Consider the following 17,650-nt stretch of genomic DNA (forward strand, 5'->3'; position numbering starts at 1 on the left):
TTTACTTAGGTTTTCAAATTTATTTGCATTGAGTTGTGCAAAGTAGTTTTTAAAAAGTGTCTTTTTAAAAGTTTTCTTCATTTTGATAATTATCTCTCATTTGTCATTTTTAATTTTATGTATTTGTACTGTCTTAATTTTTAAAATAAATTATTTTTTCACTGACATATAATATGCAAAAAGGGAATAAATCATAAGTGTACATCTCAATGAGTTGTCACAAAGTGTACACACCTGCATAGCCCTGATGCCTAATCAAGATATGGAACACTATTGGAAATTGTACACCCTGAAACCCTACTGCGTCTCCCCCCAGTCACTACAAGTTTCCTACTCCTCAAGTAGGTAACTACTATCTGAATTCCAAAACTGTAGATTCATTTTGCTTGTTTGTCAATTCTATATAAATGGGATTATAGAGTCTTGCTTCTTCTTTAGGTCTAGCTTCTTTCACTCAGCATTACATTTGTGAGATTATTCCATGTTGCTGCATGTAGCAATAGTTCATTCATTTTAATTACTGAATAAAACTCCATTTGCTAATATACCACAATTTAATATCTGTTCTATTGTTGATTAACACATAGATTGTTTCTATTTGGTGGCCAGCTAAGAATAATGCTACTATGAACATTCTTATACATGTCTTCTGGTACACATATAAACATGTCCATGTGATAGATACTTATGAGGTGATTTGCTGGCTCATGAATCATACCATGTGTTCGTTCAGCTTTGGTAAATACTTCCAAAAAGTTTTTTAAAATGTTCCAATTTACACTCCCCAAAATAGTATATAAGAATTCCTTTTGCGCCACATCTTTATTAAACTTGGTATTATCAGTCATCTTAAATATAACTCTTCTGGTTTTGGATTTGCATTTCCCTGATGACCAGTGAGCATCTTTCACATGTTTTATTATCCATTTGGATATGACTGTTTAAGAAATAGCTGTTCAGTTCTTTTGCCCATGTTTCTATTGGATTGTCTCTCTTTTTTATTTAAAGAGGTTCTTTATGTTTTCTGCATACAAAACCTTTGTCAGATTTAAGAATTGCAAACATGAACTCTTACTCTGCATCTTATCTTTTAAGTCTCTAAATGAGTTTTTTGATGAGCAGAAGGTTTAAATTTTTATTTAGTCCAACTTATCATTTTTCCCTTTACGGTTAGTGCTTTTTTTTTTTTTTTCTATTTGAGAAGTCTTTGAGAAGGTATTCTCCTACCTCATGTTCTAAAACCATAATTGTTTTACCCATCATGTTTAAATCTACAATCCATCTAGAGCTGAATGTTGTATGGTATAATGTGAGAATCAAGATTAATATTTTTGTATGGATATCCAATTGACCCACCACAGTTTGTGAGAATTCTCCCCTACTTATGACTCTGTAATGTGACCTCTGCCATAAATGAGGTGTCCCTCTTCTGTCTCACTGGTCCATTTGCCTAATCTTGAACTGGTGTCACACTGCCTTAATGTAGCTTGATATCCAGTGGCATAGATTCTCCAAATATATTCTTCAAACCTACCTTGTCTGTTCTGGGTTCTTTACATTTAAAAAAATAAATTTTAGAAACGTCAATTTCTCCCTCCAAAAACACTTGCTGGGATTTTGATTGTAGTTGCATTGAATCTGTTAATTGATTTGGGGAGAACTAACATGTTTACTCACCGAGTCTTCTAATTTATGAATGAAATATATCTATTTAGGGATTTTACAATTTCTTTCAATAATATTTTAAAGTTCTCTGTGTCAAAGTTTTGTGCATATTTTATTAGATTTATTCTAAGTTATTTAAAGTTGATGCTATTGTAAATGCTATTTTTCTCACAGTTTTGTTTATTAATAAAAATACAGTTATTTTTTGTAATTTGATTGTATATTGAGACCTTGCTAATTCACTATATATAATAACTTATCTCTAAATAATTTTGGATTTTTGCATGCACAATCATGCCAATTTGCAAATAATGACAGTGTTTTATTGCCCTGGACAGGACCTCCAGTACCATGTTGAATAAAAGTGGTGATAATGGGCATCTTTGCTTCATTTCTAATCTCAGAGGAGGGTGTTAGTACTTCAACATTAAGCATTTGGTTTGCAGTAGGATTTTTTTTACACCTTTTATCAGACTAAGGGAGTTTCCTCCTAGTCCTAGTTTTTCTAACAGTTTTTTTTTTCGGTACACGGGCCTCTCACTGCCGTGGCCTCTCCCACTGTGGAGCACAGGCTCCGGACGCGCAGGCTCAGCGGCCATGGCTCACGGGCCCAGCCGCTCCGCGGCATGTGGGATACTCCCAGACGGGGGCATGAACCCGTGTCCCCTGCATCAGCAGGCAGACTCTCAACCACTGCGCCACAAGGGAAGCCCCAGTTGTGTTTTTTTTTAAGTAAATAGGTGATTAATTTTATCATATTCCTTTTCTGTAACTATGGAGTGATAATATAATTTTTAATCTAATTTTTAATGTGGTGAATTACATTGATTTCTCTTATTTGAATTGAGGTATAATTTACATACATTAAAATGGACAGATTTTAAGTGTACAGCTTGATGAATTTTTGCTCATGTGTACGCTCACGTAATTACCATTTAGATTGAGATTTAGACTATCTTCATCCACCAGAAAGTTTCTTTGTGCCCATTCTCAGTTAATAATACTCAGAGGTAACCACTATTCTAATCTTTATCATCATGGATCAGTTTTGCTTGTTAACAGCATATAAATAAAACCATGCTGTATGTACTTTTAGTGTCTGGATTCTTCCACTCAATATAATGTTTTTGACTCAGGTGTTATTTAACATGTTTTTAATTTCTAGCTGAAATTTCCTTTTTAGTTTTTGTTTTTACTTTTAGTTTTATTACATTTTAGTCATATAATGTTGTTTGTACTATTTCTTCTTTTTAAAATGCATTGAGGCTATCTTTGTGGTCCAGGTATAGGAATATAATGGTTTTTTTAAAAAAAGAATGAAACAGAGATTTACTCTAGTAGTTTGGTCTTCTTAGAAGAAAGGTTTTTGGAGAAGCTCTGTAATCGTACTTTGAGGTAGGTGGGTAAAGCAGGTAGAGATGCTCTAAACACCTCTTTCAGTGTCACAATTGTATTCTATTGCTACATTGGAAATCTGGTTTAAATGAATTAATTTTAGAATTTAACTGAAGTTTTTGTTTTACTGGGATGTTGTGTATAGTGGAGAGGTCAAGCGCTTTCAAAGTCTATCTCTGCCCTTCACTAGCTCTAAAGCTTAGTGACTTAGAATTATTTATGTTGGTTTCCTCATCTGTAAAATAGAAATAATAGTATACATTTAATGTCATTTATGTGATGACTGATGAGATGGCTTATGTAAAGCATCTGGTAAGTGGAATATGTAGGCACTTAATAGATAGCAGCTATTGCTCTGCTTGTTATTCGTTTAAATAAGCTTAGTCCAACATGCTGTTCTCACCAACACAGGAGAAAATGACATCTAGTTCTAGAACAACTAAGCAGCAATTGAGCCTGGATTGAGAGGAGCAAACATTCACTAATCAAGCTTCATTTCTCTAAATTGACATATTATCCCTTATTCGTATCCAAATCATCAAGAAAAGGCATCTCAATAAAATATAGCAGGCCCTTTAAACATTTGTGTGAATTGTAATATGGATGACTCTTTGCAACATCAACATGAATCAAGGGCCAGTCTGGTCACCAGGAAAGGTAGATTTTGGTCAACTTAGGGGAAAATGTCCTTATAACAGGAGAGGGGGAAAAGGCAGGAAATGAACGTGGCAAAAAAAGATGATAAACTTTACTTTCTGCATTATTTTGTGCAGAAGTGGGCCTTACTAAGTAAGGATCACTAGTTGAAGCCAGTGATCAGTTTTCATTCACAAAAAACACTGTCAAGTGCGTCCAGAGACTGAAACCTCTGTTTCTGGATTTTGCATTCCCTTCCACAGCAGTCCAAAATTATACCTTTCCTTCACATCTATGGTACTTTCAGTTTGTCCTTTGGCTTATAGCCAGATCCTTGTGCTCAGTCTCATTCATGACTATCTTCCAGTTGGAGAAGAATGAAGACTTGGAGAGGAAGGGGGCGGTGCAGTGGAAGAAAAGGATATGTAGATGTGCCACAGGGAACTCCTACCTGTGACATGCGGTACTTCTCAAGGTTACAGGGATCAAGCTGCTCTCAGTCAGTTGTGAAGAGCAGGCTTTCCTCTGTCCTGTTGTGATTGCAGTGGGGAATAACTGGTTGTGATAATGACAGTGTGCTCCAGGGCTGATTGATGCTGTGACAATACCAGGCTTGCATGAAACCCACTGCCAAGGCTTAGGACCTCACTGAGACTATTGACAACTTCTTTTTCTACTTGACTCATGTTGCAATCACCTGCGAAGCACGTTGTCCAAAATTTCAAAGAGAGCCAAGCAGGATTAATAAACCAGAGGCAGCACTGCGTGGGCACTATTCATTGACAGGTAAAAAAGATGAAAAAAAAAAGTCAACCAAAGGAGATGTAAGGTGTGGTTGTTGAGAAACATGCCCATCATATTCAAGTCCTAACAGGTTCAGCTGGTTTTATATGGCTATATATGTTGCCACTTACCACCTCGTAACAGAACCATCACTAGGTAAACTTGCATGTAGCTAGCTCGCCCACTGGTCAGTGATTAATCATGATATGCCTATCTCTGTTAGGTTCTCAACTTTCTCAAAAAATCATAACTTTTCCATAATACTGACTTCAAAACACAAGTGCTTATGTTTGTGTTCATGTGCTTATGTTTGTGTTCAGCACTTTTTCATATACATTTTTAAATATACTAATACTTATAAATTAGAACTAGTTGACTTCAAAATTTGTGGAGTTTCAGGAATGACTTCATATATTATAGTTTCAACTTGTAACCTTAATTTTCATTACAAGTTGAATGTTAATGTAATCAGTACGGGAATCAACAAAAAGGATTGGAAAGTGGGTGTGAGATAGTGATGTCACCTAATATAAGGACAGCTGGATCTGGACTCTGTTGAAGATCTAGAAATCATGCTTGTGAATTAGCCCCAGGATGATCAGCCCCAGAGGGAGGAACTCATGCTAACTCAAGGACACACAAGAGTCATACAAATCAGAAAGTCTATTTTTATGAATTCAGTGAGAAATATAACCAGATCATTGAGGTTGCCATAAAGTTCTCTTCCTATAGTCAAAGTATTTAAGAAGCCAAATTAGAATAAGAGGCCAGTTTTTTATTTTTATTTATCCAGAAATTTTTCTCAGGAATCAGAAATAGCCAAAACCTAGGTGATTATTATATTACCTTCTATAGGCAGATATACTTGGGAAATGGGAGATTGCTTGATGAACACAGAGTCAGAATAGGGATTTTTATATTAATGGAATGTGTAAAAGAATCAAGCAGGGCTTCCCTGGTGGCGCAGTGGTTGAGAGTCTGCCTGCCGATGCAGGCGACACGGGTTCGTGCCCTGGTCCGGGAAGATCCCACATGCCACGGAGCGGCTGGGCCCATGAGCCATGGCCGCTGAGCCTGCGCGTCTAGAGCCTGTGCTCCACAACGGGACAGACCACAGCAGTGAGAGGCCCGCATACCGCAAAAAAATAAAGAAAGAAAGAATCAAGCAAAAACACTTTGAGATATTTGTCCAATACAAGCAATAATCTTGCTAATTGCTTTGACCACTTACACTGATCTCCAAACCTGGGACCATAAATACTCCCAAACCCTATAGTTGAGGCTTCCACTTCCAATGAAACACCCACCTTTTCCCACTCTTCTCAAAACACACACCCACTTCTAATTGCCATGTTCATTCTTTCATTTCTTAGTATGCACTTAGGAATGGAATTAATTGCTGGGTCAGAGGATGAGCCCATTTCTGTAGGTAATGTCAGATTGTTTTCCACAATGAGTCTATCAATTTACACTCTGTCATCCATGCATGCCTTCCTTTGTTCCACATTCTAGCCAACTCTTGATATTTTTAATTTTTGGCAAACAACTGTTCGTAAAATGATATCTTATTGTGATTCTAACATATTTCTCTGTTATTAGTAAAACTGAGCATCTTTCTATTTGTTCCTTGGCCATGCCTCTTATCTGCATCTGTTGAAATTACCACACACATTTGTCTTTAACCAGTTAATACAGTGAATTTCAATAAGATATTTTCCCATGTTTAATTCACATTGCATTCAAATTGTTATGAGATAGTATCTTTTTAAAAATTGCTAGACTTGGTTTAATAATATTTTATTTAGGGCTTTTACATTTAAGTTCAAAGCTGAGCTTGACTTATCAGTTAAGTGTTTTCTTACTGTTCTGCCTGATCGGTCCTTGTCACAATGTCTCCATCTCAGCCCAGTTTTTCTGTATTTGGAAAAAGTCTGGTAGTTTGTTTTTGAGAAAATTTTGAACTGCTGATTTATTTTCCTCATTATTTTAGAACAATTCAAGTTTCAGTTACTGTTGGGTCAGTTTTGATCCTTTTTTTCACTAGGATTTGTCATTTTTGCTTGTTTTTTAAAATTTTTTAGTGGGATATAATTTATATGTAGTAAATATATATGGAAGAATTTTGACAAATGTATACACCTATGTAACCAACACCTGTAAAGATATAGAATATTTTCATCACTGCAGGAAGTTCTTTCATGCCATTTTCCAAGGAATTCTACCCTCTATCTCTAAGAAACATTTCTGTTCTGATTTCTACCTTAGATTAGTCTTGTTTGTTCTTGAATTTCATATAAAGGGAATTATATCGTGTGTACTCTATGAGTTTGGATTCTTTTTCTCAAACTTTTTTTTTGAGATTCCTTCAAGTTGCTGCAGTATCAATGGCTTGTTACTTTTTGTTGCTGAGTAATATTCTATTATATGAATATTCCACAGTTTGTTTATCCGTTCTCCTATTAATGAGCATTTCCACTGTTTCCACTTTTGGCTATTACAAACAGAGCTGTTCTGAACATTCTCATGCAAGTCTCTTTGTGGACATGTTTCATTTTTCTTGGGTAAATAGCTGAGAGTTGAGTTGCTAGGTTATTGGATAGGTGAATGATAAACTTGAGAAGAAACTGCCTTACCATTTTCCAAAGTGGTTTTAGGATTTTACATTCTGCCAGCAGAATAGGAGAGTTCTGGTACATCACCTTTTTTTTGCTAATATTTGGTATTATCACGTTTTCAATCTTAGTCACTCAAGTGGGTATATGGTGATATCTCATTATGGTTTTAACTTGTATCTCTCTATTAATGATTTTAAGCATCTTTTCATGAGCAGGCCTGTCATTCATATACTTTTTAAAATATAGATGTGTTGAAGTTTTTTTCGCCTATTTTTAAATTTTGTTCTCTTTTTTTTTCTATTGACTTATAGTGCTTTATATTTTCTGGATACAAGTCCTTTGTCAGAAGTACAAATGGTAAATATATTCGCTCAGTTTGTGGTTTGTCTTTTTATTTTCTTAATTGTGTCTTTTGATATGCAGAGGTTTTTAATTCTGGTGATGTACAATTTATCAAATTTTTGAATTAGTGCTTTTTGTGTCCTGAGAAGTCTTTGCGCCTCCTCCACAATAGTCAGGATATTCCACTGTGTGTTCTATCATATGTATAATTTTGGCTTTTACATCTAGATGTATGAATTATCTTGAAATAAATTTTTTTCATGGTGTGAGATAGAAGATCAAGTTTCATTTTTTCCCACATGGACATCGTGTTATTCCAGCACTATTTATTGAAAAGACGTTTCATTCCCTATTGAATTACCTTGCTGTCTTTGATGAAAGTCAGTTGACCACATTTAATGGGGATCTGCTTTTGGACTTTTTATTCAACTCCATTGATATATATGTCTATCCTTAAGCCAATACAACACTCTCTTAATCAGTTACCATCATAGTAAACCCTCAGACTTTGTTGTTCTGTTTTAATTATTGTCATGGATATTCTGTTTTTTTTTTTTAATATTTCCATCTGAAGCTACTAGGATTATGATTGCTATTGTAATCTGGCAATATTGGGCTTCTAATCCTTGAACATGACATCTCTCCTTTATTTGAGTTACTTTTCTCAGCAAAATTGTATAGTTTTTAGTGTAAAGTTCTTGCACATTTTGCTATATTTATTCCTAAAACTATTAAAATGTTGATGTTATAGCAAATGGTATTTTAAAATTTTCACTTTCAATTGTTCGTTGCTAGAGCATAAAAATACAATTGCTTTTAGATATTATCTTGTACTCTACAAGCTTGTTAAATTCACTTATTAGTTCCAGTAATTTATGTTTTAATTGGATTTTTCTACATACAAATCATGCTGTATGCAAATAAAGGCAATTTTAGGGGCTTCCCTGGTGGTCTAGTGGTTAAGACTCTGCGCTTCCACTGCAGGGGACACGGGTTCTATCCCTGGTGTGGGAACTAAGATCCCACATGCCTCGTGGTGTGGCAAAAGAAAAAAAAAAAAGCAATTTCACTTCTTTTTTTCCTTTTTCTTCCTTTGCCTTTTTTCCCCCTTCCCTTATTATAATTCCAGGATCTCCACTATAATGTTTTTAATATAAGTGGTGAGAGTGGATGTCCTTGCTTTGTCCTCAATCTTAGGAAGTAGCCTTCAAAATTTTATCATTAAATATAGTGTTGGCTGAAGTTTTTCATAGATGCCCTTTATTAGATTGAGGAAGTTACCTCTGATTTCTAGTTTACTGAAAGTCTGCAGCATGAATGAATGTTGAATTTTATCAAATATTTTTCTACATCTATTTGAAACGTTCATATGATTTTTTTAATTCTGCTATTGTGGCATCTTATATTGATAGATTTTAAGTATTAAATCTACCTTGCATTCCTGGGATAAATTTCACTTGGTTATAATATATTATCCTTTTTACATATTACTGCATTTGTTTTGCTATTATTTTGTTGAGGATTTTAGCTTCTTGTTATGGGTGATATTTGCCTGCAATTTATTTTTTTGTGTCTAAAGTTCTTATCAGGTTTTGTTATTTTTATGGTTATGTTGACTTCATAAAATGAGATGGGTCACGTAGCCTCCTCCATTTCTTGAAAGAATTTGTGTAAAATTACTATTATTTCTTCCATAGGAATAAACTCTGGGTCTGGAGTTTTCTTTGTGAGAATATTTTTCAATCCCAAATTCAATTTTTTAAAATGGATAAAGGGCTATTCAGGTTTTCTGTTTCTTCTTGTGTCAGTTTAGTAATTTGTATCTGTCAAAAGTTGTCCACTTCATCTAAATTGTTGAATTTATTGGCATAAAATTGTTCTTAGCATTACTTTATTGATCTTTTAATATTTTTAGGCTCTGAATTGATGTTTTCTTTTTATTTACTCTTTTTCTTGATCAGTTTTGCTATAGGTTTATTAATCTTTACAGAGAGTCAACTTTTGCTTTTGTCATTATTCTCTATTGTTTGTTTTCTACTTTATTTATTTCTAGTATTGTCATTATTTCCTTCTTTTTACTTTGGGCTGAATTTGACTTTTTTCTAACTTATTAAAGTGAAAATTTAGATTGCAGATTTAAAATTTTTTGTGTTCTAATATAAGCTACATATTTTTCTCTCAGTATTGCTTAGATATTTTGGTATTTTGTTTTTCATTATCATTCAGCTGAAAATATTTCTAAATTTCTTTGAGTTTCTACTTTGCCCATGGTTATTTAGAAACTTAATTTCCAGATATTTGGGACACTAAGCCAAGTTTTCACAATTTTTCACATAAAAGATACCATACTAATGATTTTCATATATCTGTATCTACATTTTAACATTTTATATTCGAGTTTAATTTTTAACCTCTCTGATTGCTGCTCTAGCTATATAGTTTTGATATCTATAATCTTTTATGTCTTTAAAAAAAGAATTGAAAGCAAATACATCAAAATGTTAGCACATATATAGGAGGAACATAGGTAGCTGTTACTTTTTTCTGAAATTTTCTATATTTTGATATTTCATAACTTAAATTTTTAAAATATTTATATAAAAAGCTGTATAGATTTATTCCTTTATTGTTCATTTGTACCTTCTCTCTGCCTTGATCAGCTTTGCCAGTGGTTTATTAATTTTATTACTTTTTTCAAAGAACTAATTTTCAACCTTGTTGGTCCTTTTTTTTTCCTTTTAGGTAGGTTTCATTTTTAATAGTAGTTTTAGGTTCATACCAAAATTAAGTAGAAACTATGGAGAGTTCCTATATACTCTCCCACACTCATATCTTCCCCTACTATCAACATCCCACACTACACAGTACATTTTTTTACCATTGTTGGACCTAAACTGACACATCATTATAACCCAAGTCCACAGTTTAGAGGACACTCTTGGTATTGAACATTCAATGGGTTTTGACAAATGTATTATGACATGTATCAAATATTATAATATCATACAGAATAGTTTAACTGCCCTAAAAATCCTCTATGCCCTGCCTATTTATCTCCCTCCCCTGGACCTCCACAATCACCTATCTTTTTACTGTCTTCATAGTTTTGCCTTTTTCAGAATGCCATATAGTTAGAATCATGCAGTATGTAGTCTTTTCAGATTGGCTTCTTTCACTTAGTAAATATGCACTTATTATTCCTCTATGTCTTTTTGTGGCTTGATAGTTTATTTCATTTTGGTACTGAATAATATTTCATTGTCTGGACTTATCACAGTTTATTAATCCATTTACCTACTGAAGGACATCTTGGTTGCTTCCAAGTTTTGACAATTATGAATAAAGCTGCTGTAAACATCCATGTGCAGGTTTTTTTGTGTATATAAATTCTCAGTCCATTTCCATAAATACCAAAAAGTGCAATTGCTGGATTGTATGGTAAAATATGTCTAATTTTGGAAGAAACTGCTAAACTGTCTTCCAAAGTGACTGTATCATTTTGCATTTCCACTAGCAATCTACAAGAATTCCTGTTGCTCCACATTCTTTTCAGCATTTAGTGTTGTCAGCATTCTGGATTTTCACCATTCTTCTGGAGTGTAGTAACATGCCATTGTCATTTTAGTTTGCATTTCTCTGATGACGTATGCTGTGGAGAATCTTGTCATATACTTATTTGCCATTGGTATTTCTTCTTTAGTAAGGTATGTGTTCAGTTCTACTGACCATTTTTTAATTCAGTTTGTTTTCTTATTATTGAGTTTTAAGAGTACTTTGTATATTTTGGATAATGATCCTTCATCAGCCACATCTTTGCAAATATTTTCTCCCAGTCTGTGGTGGCTTGTCTTCTCATGCTCTTGAGAGCCATGTTTTTCATATCTTTTTTCCCTTTACATTGAGTTTTGCTGTTTTTATTATTTCTTCCCTTTGAGTTTCCTTGGATTTACTTTGTTTCTTCATTTGATTTATTCTGCTATTATTCTAACATACTGAGTTGGATACTTAATTTATCTATTTTCAGCTTTTATTTTTTCTAATGAGACTTTAGATTATAATTTCCTTTCAGTTGCCATATTAGCTGTGTCTCCTAAGTTTTGGTTGATAGGCCAAATAAAAAGGAACTTAAAAAACAATGAAATTGCCACCAACCGAAATTTATGAAATGCAACTAAATTGGCACCTGGAAGATTACTAAATGTATGTTTTAAAGTTTTCTTATGTTATTGATTTTTTAAAATTTCATTGTGTTTAGAAAGTATATTTTATATAACATGGATTTAAAAATATATGCTGAATACTGCTTTATGGTCTAGATTAGAACATAGGCAACTTCTAAAAATACTCCATGTCTGCTTAAAAGAACATATATTCTCCAGTTTGAGGTGTATTACTCTATAGTCTCTTTCTGATAATTCAAATATCTGATGACTCTCACTAATGCAAACTTATTTCCTCATGCATTTGTGTTTTTCATGTTACCTGATGGAATTCTTTAAGGTCCGGTTTTATAACTGGCTCCTTGAGAAAGGATTTGCTTTTGTTTCTGCCAGGTATCTGAGGTAGTTACTAACTTAGGAACCCTTTAACAGAATTTTCAGCTGGGAAATTTTATGTGGCTAAATAGGTGGTAAAATTCTAGCCCCAAACTTACATGACAGCAGCCTGAAGAGGATGGGAATCCCAGAGGGCACTATTTTCTTTTTGTTTTCTGCTTCTCCTAGAGTCAAGGCCATGATCAGTATGCATCCTCAACATCTCTTTCTGTGGGACACATGTATTTTTAGTTCACTGACAGAAGGAGTCATCTTTATGTAGTCTCATCTTTGTGTAGAGGCCTTTAGTTTGGATTCTCATGCTGTAAAGGTCCTAGGCCCCTGTCCCTCTTCAGGTCTTTAGAACTTCCCTTCTCTTTACCTTAGTAGAATTGGGTTACAATATCTCACTTGTTGTGGGCACTATTAGTCAGGTTAGGTTAAGTGATGTTGCAATAATAAATTAACCCTGAATATTTTACATGTTACTTCTTGTTCATGCTACTTGTCTTGAGCAGGTTAGTGGAGAGCTCTGCTGCATAGAATTACCCAGGCGGATATAGGTTCCACCACCTTGGCTCATAACTTTGTCATTTGCTAAAGCAAAAGAACGGAAGATGGAAGACCACACTGGGCATATCACTGCCTCAGCTCTAAAGTAACTCATGTCACTTCTCTTCACATTTCACAGACCATCAGTAGGCACACAAACCCATTTATCTTCAGGTGGACTGGAAAGTGTAGTTTTCTGTTATATACCGTTGCCTCTGGGATAGTCACTACATGTTACCTAATGTTCTGAGTATATCTAAGTCCTTGAATTTCCAGCTTCAGTTTATGAACAATAATTAACTTCCTGTTTCATAAGTTCTTCAAAGATATTATACATAATTTAACATTTATATAATGATAAATCAGACTTTTAAAAATAATTCAGTGTCTTGAAATTCACGATGTCTACTGGCAAGATGCTTCAAAACTGATTGGACCCAATTTTACTTTAAGACCAACAAACAAAAAAATGTGTATGGGGATAGTCCCAGAAAGGTGGACATGAAAAGTGTATCTCCGGGCTTGCCTGGTGGTGCAGTGGTTGAGAATCCGTCTGCCTATGTAGGGGACACGTGTTCGAGCCCTTGTCCGGGAATATCCCACATGCCGCGGAACAACTAAGCCCGTGAGCCACAACTACTGAGCCCACACGTCACAACTACTGAAGCCCGTGTGCCTAGAGCCTGTGCTCCACAACAAGAGAAGCCAACAGGATGAGAAGCCCATGCACCACAACGAAGGGTAGCCCCCACTCGCCACAACTAAAGAAAGCCCACACCCAGCAATGAAGACCCAATGCAGCCAAAAATTAATAAATAAATAAATTTATTTTTAAAAAAGCATATCTCCAGGTATGGAGTTTCCTTAAAAAACTAAAAACAGAGCTACCATATGATCCAGCAATCCCATTCCTGGGCATATATCCAGAGAAAAATATGGTTCGAGAGGATACATGCACCCCAATGTTCATTGCAACGCTGTTTACAATAGCCAAGATATGGAAGCAACCTGAATGTCCATCAACAGATGAATGGATAAAGAAGATGTGGTACATATATACAATGGAATATTTCTCAGCCATTAAAAAAATGTAATAATGCCATTTGCAGCAACATGGATGGACCTGGATATTATCATACTAAGTGAAGTAAATCTGACAGAGAAAGACATATCATATGATATCACTTATATGCAGAATCTAAAAAAAATGATACAAATGAACTTATTTACAAAACAAACAGACTCACAGGCTTAGAGAACAAATTTATGGTTACTAGCGGGAAGGGTGGGGGAAGGGTAAGATTGGGAATTTGGGATTAACTTGTACACACTGCTATATTTAAAATAGATAACCAACAAGGACCTACTGTATAGCACAGGGAACTGTGCTTAATATTCTGTAATAACATAAGTGGGAAAAGATTAAACTAACAACATTGTTAATCAACTATACTCCAATATAAAATAAAAAAATTTTTTAAAAAGTGTACCTCCAGACAATTCATTAATCAGTAAGTCTGGCACCTTTCCTTGTAAGATTTGGCAGTCTATTTGCTCAGTGAGGTCTGTTTATTTTTTCCTAAGATTTTTAGAGAAAGTTAATAATTTATTGGCTAAATTCTTGCCTGTTCTTCATATTAAAGATATTTCATCTTTATTTGCTCTAATATAATTACTTTTTAAAGAATCACAATCACCATTATCATCATGGTCATCAATTACTAACAATATCAGTGAATACATACTGAGTTTGGGGTACTAGGGTTTTACATGGATTTATATAATTCATAGAAATGTTTCTTGTCATGAAATTTTTTATCCAAGAGAATTAAATCATAGCTCTTTAAAATAATTTATAATTCTGCTTCTTTCTTTTCCTGATCTTTCTTCAAAAACAGTGATTGTTTATTCTTATATGTTTTTATTTGATATTTTATATCTGTCAGACTAACAATGAAATTTTGTAGTTGATTCCTAAAGGAAACATCAAGGTGCTCTCAAGGAACTGGAATTAGGAGAAATAAAACTGCCCTTATCATGGCCTTATAACTTTATAAGACCCTTTGTGATATTGCCCTTGACTGTCTCTCCCAGTCATCTTACCGTTCTTCTCCTTGCCCATTGAACCCTTGCCCATTTGAAGTTAAACCTCAAATTCAGCATACAATGGTGCAAAATACAGACTTCTAGGCCAGTAAGACTTGACTACATTGATTGCATGGTATCATCTACAAGATTCATCCTCACCTTACCTGCTTCCTCACCTTATCACTTCCCCACTACCCCAGCTAAGCTATCTTTCCCAGCACTTCACTGCATTCTCTCTTGCCAAAGTCACAAATATCCTCCATGTTGCCTAAGCCACTGGCCAAATCTTGATCCTTAGAGTATGAACTCTACTCCTCAGAAGGCTTTTCATATAATTAGTGCTCCCACCATCTTGAAATGGTTTCTTCTTTGGGTTTCAGGAACAGCATGTGCTGCTGATTTTTCTCCTGCCTCATTGGTTGTTCTTCCTCAGTCTCCTTTGCTGGACTCTCTGTATTCCTGCTTCTAAACTGGAGTTGCTTCAGACCTCGATCTTGGGATCTCTTTTCTTCTCTGTCTTCATTCAACATCCTGAGGGGTTGAATTCAATTCCACGGCTTTAAAAACCACCTATTTACTGATGACTCCCAAATTCTTATCTTCAGTCCCAACCTCTCCCCTGTTGATAAGAGACTACAGACTATTTATCCAACTGCCTACTCAAAATCTGCCTTTTGATGTCTAATAGGAATGCTAAACTCATCATGTCCAAAACCAAAATCTTGATTGCCTTGTTTTACCCAAATACGCATCTCTATTTACCTATTGGTCAGGCCTCAAACTTTGACTGCATTCTTCAAAATACATTCTAAATCCCACCATTTATTACCTCTTTTACCTTTTTCTGCTCTGCTTCAAAGTACCATCATCTCTAACCTGGCCCTGCAGTACGTACCTCCCTTGCTTCCCTATTGCCACCCGTGTCCCTCTTTAGTCAGTTCTTCATGTTGACTAAGAATTCCATGTTCTCAGCTGGAGTGATCCTTTTCAGAAGCAAATATGAGCATATCATTTTCCTCTTCAAAACCCTCTAATACCTTCTATCACATTAGGATAAGATCCAAAATTACTTACCATGGCCTTAAGACTCTTTGTGATATTGCCCTTGACTGCCTCTCCCAAATCATCTTACCATTCTCCTCCTTGCCCATTGAACTCCAGTCACACTGGTCTCCTGTTTCTCAAACATGTCAATCATGTTCCCATCACGAGGCCTTTCCTCTATTTGAACACTGGTCTTATGTCCACTTGGCTTGCTTCCTTATTTTACTCTGGTCTTTGTTCAGATATCACCCCCTTGGAAAGTTCTTTGCTGTGCACTTAATCTAAAGTAGATCCCTCAACCCTTTGTTTCTTTCCCTGCTTTATTTTTTCTTCATAACACTTACTCTTAACTGTTTCTGTATGATCAATTTATAGACATATGCATTTTTATTATCTGTCTCCTTCATTTGGAATATAAGATTTATGAGGGTAGAGATTTTATTCAGAGATCTTAGAATCACCATGGTATCACCAATACCTAGGCATTCAATAAACATGTACTTGTGTTAGAACAGATTAATATTTTGACATTTTGGTTTGTCCTCTAATCCTTTAAAATTTAGTTCATGTGAGTTCACTCCTAATAAATGTTTTCCTTTTTAGTGTGCTGGAAAAATCAGGTTCCTGACCTTATAAGGGAGACCTGAGACAATGGTCAATTTATGAAAGTAATGGATGGGGAGCTTCTCAGAAAGCCACCTTATCTTAGTGACTCCATCTGCATTTTTGTGTGTTTGTAATGTTTTCATGCAAAACTTCACTAGTTGGCTTCTCATACAAAAGGGAGGGTGCTGGAAGATATGAAATGAGTACATCGGGTCATGGGTGCAGGCAGGGTTGCACTTATAGCATGGTGGTGGTGAAGAGCATAGCTCTAGAGTGAGACTGGGTTTGAATCCTCTACCACTCAGTAGTCATGAGATTTGGGGCAAAATATTTAATCTCTCTATGCCTTGATTTCCTTATCTGTCAAATAAAAGGAAGAAGAATATTTACATTATAGGATTATTGTCAGCACATACACAAAGCTTAGAACAGTGTCTACTATATTACAAGTGCTCAACAAATAATTATTGTTAAATTATTAAAATAATTATTATCATTATTCTCTCAGTCTTTCAGAGATCAACTATTATAGTTTTTATCATAGGGATGGATTTGAGGAAAAAGGTGAAAAACTCCTTTGAGTTCTTTTCTTATTACTGACTCTGTTGCTCCTTTAATTTGGGAACACTTGTTCAGAGGAAGAAAAGCTTGTCACCTCTCTAGGTCCAAGCGGGTGGGTGGAGGGTAACCAGGAGATTACAAAACACTCTGCAAATATCAAATGGCAGGAAGCCTGTCAAAAGTAATTCCTCCTAATATTGCCACTGGACTGTGACTGATGGTTCCACCAAGACCTCACTGAGGAGATCTTAGCTGACGACTCAACTCCCAAACGCTGGAGTAAATGAGGGGGTTACCGACGCAAGCATGGTTTCCTGGCTTCGCAGAGTGGCTTCCATGTTCACACTCAGACTAACACCAGGACACAGGAGACTGCATAGGGCACTTCAATGCAAACTGTCTATCTTCCCTCTTGTTCAAGTCTAATACCTCTTTTACCTTTTTCTGCTCTGCTTCAAAGTACCATCATCTCTAACCTGGCCCTGCAGTATGTACCTCTCTTGCTTCCCTATTGCCACTCGTGTCTCTCTTTAGTCAATTCTTCATGTTGACTAAGACGCAACATGCAAAATGTCTATTTTCCCTCTTGTTCAAGTCCTGGCTCCACTATATACTAGCTTTGTTAAAGGACTACTTGAAACAAAACAAAATGCAAAAACCATAACAACATTTATCGCACACTTACTTTACCATCCACCTTTCAAAGTGTTTCGCACATAAATTCATTTAATGCTCATAATTACTTCATGAAATAGGTATTATTATTATTATCCCAGGGTTACAGAAGAAACTGAGACAGCCCCAGGAGGTTTAGGAATGTATCCACAG

The sequence above is a fragment of the Delphinapterus leucas genome, chromosome 4 (genome assembly GCF_059928025.1).
Source record: "Delphinapterus leucas isolate spDelLeu-1000000601 "Yukka" chromosome 4, BTC_Dleu_Yukka2, whole genome shotgun sequence".
NCBI lineage: Eukaryota > Metazoa > Chordata > Mammalia > Artiodactyla > Monodontidae > Delphinapterus > Delphinapterus leucas.